Genomic DNA, 6,000 nt, shown 5'->3' on the forward strand with positions numbered 1-6,000 from the left:
AGAGCCTTTAATTTTTTTTTTAAAACTGACAATAGACATCTTCCCCCTCCTCCCACCTCCAATCTCAAAATAGTCTCTATCTCTCTCTCTCTCTGTCTCTTTCACACAGGCAGCACACATACAGACATCTATCAACTTTCTTATCCAGGAGAAGAAGCTGTTCAAACCTTTAAGCTAGAACTTTGTGTTTTTATTCTGTCTTAAATGGGAAAAACACATCTTGAAAACTCCATATTAAAATCTGGTTGCAGCAGGTGCAGTGTTTAAAAGTTCTAGAAGCCCTTTCACAGCTCTTCTGTACATCGTGATGACAGGAAGAGCATTTAGGAAACAGCCCAAAGGAAAAGCTGACATAGCTTTTTAGATTATATCTCATTCTTCTTTCTCTTTTCTGTACAGCCTTTCTTTTATAGCACAGTCGAATCCCTAAATACTCCACTGCTTTGCATTGTTAGGTCACCTCTTAGGTTAGCTGGAGAAAGCCTGAGAAAAGTTCCACAGGAAAGATGCACTATTTAACGGAATTCAATCTCTCCCAACAGATTTGAATCACTAACATAAATGTATGAATGTAGATTATATCTCTGTAATGAGGCCTGAATCATTCTCAGTTACTTCAAAGGACTGAAATTCTACCTTCCTTTTTTAGCAGCAATAATCAGGTCTTAATGGATTCCTTTATTAATTGTTTCTCTGCAAGGATTGAAAAGGACAGTACAAGCTTCAGAATAGTGGTACCAACTAATTCTAAAAGGCTGTTTTTCTCTTTTTTCCAACCTCTGGAAGGCATGCTTTATTTCTGTGCCCTAAAAATATCCAGTAATGTTAAACTAAATCTTTATTGGGGGAAATAGATGTGTCCTTTTGTTAAACATGATGTCTTGAGAAATTATGGAGGCTTTTAAAAGCAAGACTATGGCAGCAGCCATTGAGGAATCCTAAAATGTGGTTACTTAACCTCAGAGAAGCAGCTTGTGTATTTGCTTCCAGATCCTTCAGTAGCTATTCTGTTGACACAGTTTACATTTTAAGTGTGTATTTCCTGAATTCTTTATGTTGCCTGGCACTATCTGTGGTTCACTTACAAGATGTGTGTTCTATTATGTGTGATGTTATTGGCAATGTCAGTAAGCTGCTTCAAATAATACTAAGGCAGGTCAAAAGTCAGAAAGGCTGTTTTACAGAGTAGACATGTGCAGGCCTCATTTCTAAAGTCTGCCGTGCAGCCCTTATGAGTATGTGCTCCAGCCCATTTTTTCTTTTGGATACAGAAGATGCCAGTTTTAAGGTATTATGGGGCTTGTGATCTCCTAGGTTGCAGCTAGAGATGATGTTAATAGTCATGATATTGGGGACAGATAAAATAGTGATATGTTATTTGTTTTTAACTAGGAGTTTCAGGTGAAAGGAAAAGAGGTCTTACCTCATGAAAAGTCATATAGTACTGCAGAGCCAGTGGGACTCTTAGCAATGTTTGACTCTGATACTCGTTTTATAGGTGAATGAACATTGATGCCCAAGTCACTTAGTGGTAGAACAGAGTTTAGAACTCAGGTGCTAGGTTACGGGCTGTTGTCCTAATTTTTTTGGTAACACCTGTTTTGTCTATTTCTCTTTCCTCCTCTCTGTTCTTCTGCTTATCATTGACCACTCATCACTCTAATTTCTGAGATGCCAGCAAGGAAGTGATAAGAAGGACTAGGAGGCTTTACTTATGAAAAGCCAGTATTTCTGTGTTATAATAGATTAGCCAGAGAAAAATAATAAAATAGTTTAGTATTAAATTAAAGAATACCTGTTGTTTAGTCAAATAAATATTGATATATATATATAGCTATATATATATATATATATATATAAATATAGGCAAAGGGGGCTACTTTATCTAAGTCTGTGAAATGAACACAATTGGGAAGCAATGTAGATATGTATTTCTAGAATATTCAAGGATATTTTAAAATATAAAATCTAAATTTATAAGTTATCTTCCAAAATATTTTGGCATCTTCTAGAAAAGTAGATTTATAATTTGATTTTGCTTTCTGTATTCTAATATTAAATTTCCAGAAAGTAGTATGATATTTTAAAGCATAGGTATTGGCTTAAACAATTTTTTTCAAAGTTTGAAACTAAGGTAGATATTCTATTCCCTAGCTTGAGCTGCCGTCTATGGGGTCGCACAGAGTCAGAAGCGATTGAAGCAATTTAGCAGCAGCAGCAGCTTTCAAATAGACTTATTGATCTCTTATTGAGAAGAAAAAAATGGCCAAGATGGTAAAAAGGATCTTTAGAAGGAAAAAATATTCTGTATAAGGATGTTTAAGTCATATACTAAACCTCCAAAAATTCCTGGAAATTGAACTCTGCAGCTTGGCAGCAAATACAACAACGTATTTCCACCAAGCTGCTGTCTGTCTCCTCCCAGCTGATGGTAAACAGAACCTTCCTTTGACAAAGCTGTGAAGTCTCTGCAAAGTTCTGTTTGTTTTCTGTGTTCTCAGCTGTCCCTTTGTCGAACCATGCCTCTTTCCACTTCAAGCTCTCTAGGTTTCTTAGTCCTGTATCCTAGACCAAAATCTTAACCATTCTGATTGCAGTCATCTATGTTTGTGAATCAGTTGGCAGGTCATAGTGTTTTCTTTAAAGTTGCAGTGTTTTGTAACAACAGACATTTATAGTATCTTCATTTCTTCATTCTTTCATGAATTGGTTTTTATTCAACTAATGTTTATTGATACCTATTGTTTGCCGGCTAGATGGCACACATCCTACATGTTGCAGGATTTTGCCAATAAATTAGACAGAGCAGCTTACCTTGTGAAGAGCATGAATGAATGATTGGATGAATGAATGACTTTAGGCACTTTTTTACTGATGGACAAAACAGGGTTATTTTAGGACTCAGACAGCAAATGAAGAGAATGAAAAGAGAAAGAAGAGCCCCTGAAATTGCTTTCTGGTTGTTTTACTCCTTAAAAGAAGAGCCAAAGGAAACCCTAACCTCTATTCTCTGACTTAATGAGAGAGCCAGACTCCATCTTTGGCTGTTTTATGGCCCTGGCACAATCCCTTACAGTGTCTCCTGCTCTCTGGAGGTTTTGGCTGGGTCCTTTCCACTAGCTAAACCCAACTCAATTTCCTTACCTTCTGTCCTCAAACTCCTGGATGTATATTTTGTGCTTTCTAGTGCATCATTTTAGTTACTTCCCAATAAGAGTTCCCTATTCTATCTGCTACCTTGTGTCCTCACATTAAAATATGAAAAAAAAAAGAGTGAATGTGTGAAAGTGTTAGTCGTGTCTGACTCTTTATGACCCCATGGACTGTAGCCGGCCAGGTCCTCTGCCATGGGATTTTAGGGAATCCCATGGGTATTCAGGCAGGAATACTGAAGTGGGTTACCATTTCCTCTTTCAGGGGATCTTCCCAACTCAGGGATCAAACACGCATCTCCTGTGTTTCCTGTGTTGGCAGGTGGATTCTTTATTATTGAATCACCTGGGAAAGCCCACATATACCTCTGCAACTAGTTATTTTGTTCATATGGATCAGTCAGGGTAAATTTTGTGTCTTAATCAGGACACTGACTATGGTATAAATCTTCTGTAGTAAGTAACCAGTGCAGAACACTATGGGTTTTATATACATGCAAACATCCATGCTGCTGCTGCTGCTAAGTCTCTTCAGTCGTGTCCGACTCCATGCGACCCCATAGATGGCAGCCCACCAGGCTCCCCTGTCCCTGGGATTCTCCAGGCAAGAACACCGGAATGGGCTGCCATTTCCTTCTCCAATGCATGAAGGTGAAAAGTGAAAGTGAAAAGTGAAAGTGAAGTCGCTCAGTAAGTGTCCGACTCTTCATGACCCCAGGGACTGCAGCCCACCAGGCTCCTCTGTCCATGGGATTTTCCAGGCAAGAGTACTGGAGTGGGGTGCCATTGCAAACATCCATAGGGGACTGTAATTTAATACAAAGTATGTTGAGAAGCTTTTGCTTGATGTGCTATATTTCTTGAGCTGTACGAAAAGTAATGAGACATGTCATCTGCCTTTAAGAAGTGTAGCATCTAGTATTGAGTTTTGGTTGATTACTGCAGAAGTTTTTTGATTTGGTAAATGATTTTGAAGTTCAAAATTAAAGAGTAGAATGTTTTGGTTACCAAGTGTGCAAAAAAATTGTTGTTGTTCAGTCCCTTAGTTGTGTCTGATTCTTTGTGACCCCATGGACTGTAGCACTCCAGGCTTCCCTATCCTTTACTATCTCTTGGAGTTTGTGCAAATTCATGTCCATTGTAGGTGATGCCATCTAACCATCTCTCCCTCATTGTCCCCTTCTCTTCCTGCCTTCAATCTTTCCCAGCACCAGGGTCTTTTCCAATGAGTTGGCTCTTCACATCAGGTGGCCAAAATGTTAGAGCTTCAGTATTGGAACTTTCACATAAATAACTTTAGAAAAGGAATTCAGTGACGTGTAAACTATGTAAATGATATGTATTTGTGGAAAACTGTATTAAAAGATGTATATTAAAATTAACTTTCTTTTTAGTTTTGCTATGAAAATTTGAATGTTTTCTAATACAGATTTTTACTAAACTTTTAAAATCATTAATTTTGTGAGTAAATTTGTTGTACTGACTGACCTTTACTTATGGTTTACTACAGAAAGGAAAGAGGGGAAATTAGTATTATTGTTTTTTGGCCTACTTTGTTTTTATATAAGGATAATTCTTTAAGAATAGAGATATAGGCAACCGTGAAATAGACAGTTGGGCGTAAAAGCTGGGTATGGCAACAAAACTTCCAATATAAAATACATATACAGGTAATTCTGTGGGTTGATCACTGTTTAGACAATTCCACAAATTTCACAGGAGTGTAACTTCTTACAAAAATCAATATAGCCTAGATTTATGGAGCTTAGCTCAAGGATTTCTCTTTTATCCTCTCACCTTATCACCCTGAAAATGATAAAACTTTGAAACATTATAGCTGGAAAAGACTTTAACTTCTTTAGGTCTTTGCCTTACAGATTAAAAAAAATTAAGAAAAAAAGAAGGCCTGAGATGATGAAACAACCTGTCCAAGATGACAGTAATAAGCTAGTACATATGTTTACTCCCTGGGCCAAGAAGATCCTTGTAGAAGGAAATGGTAACTTGCTCCAGTATTCTTGTCCAGGGAATTCCATGGACAGAGGAGTCTGGTGGGCTACACTTGCAAAGTGTCTGGCACAGTTGAGTGCACGCATGAGTGTGTGCACACACACACACATGCACACACACACACACACAGTTATACACTGAAGGTAGCAAATTGCAAGAATTTCAGCTTTCACAACGTTAACGGGTGTAATGCCCTTGCAGGAAGAATAGGGGCCCCTGCTGAGGCTGTGGAATGGCGAGGGAGAAAAGGAACATTTCACAATCTCCAGAGCATTTAGCAAGTCTATTGGAGAATTCTCAGATTTTATTCCAACGCGTGCATTTAGAAAAGCATGCCCTTGTGGTTGAGAACATATGAGGTTATCTCTAAATTAAGAAAGCTTCTACATAAATCCTACCTAAGGGATAAACAGTTGGATGAAATTCAAAATGTGTCATTTTAAAATTAATTTCTGCCTAAGAATCTATAAGGGCTTATTCTTGTCTATGTCATTCTGGCTTTTATATTTCTATTCAGTTAATCACTGAGAAACCTCTTAGAAGAAATGGAGTAGCCATCATAGTCAACAAAAGAGTCTGAAATGCAGTACTTGGTTGCAATCTCAAAAACGACAGAATAAGCTCTGTTTATTTCCAAGGCAAACCATTTAGTATCACGGTAATCCAAGTCTATGCCCCAATCAGTAATGCTGAAGAAGCTGAAATTGAATGGTTATATGAAGACTTACAGGACCTTCTAGACTAACACCCCCAAAAGATTTCCTTTTTATTATAGGACACTGGAATGCAAAAGTACGAAGTCAAGAAACACCTGGAGTAACACGCAAATTTGGCCTTG

This window comes from Bos mutus, chromosome 20 (assembly GCF_027580195.1).
Source record: "Bos mutus isolate GX-2022 chromosome 20, NWIPB_WYAK_1.1, whole genome shotgun sequence".
NCBI lineage: Eukaryota > Metazoa > Chordata > Mammalia > Artiodactyla > Bovidae > Bos > Bos mutus.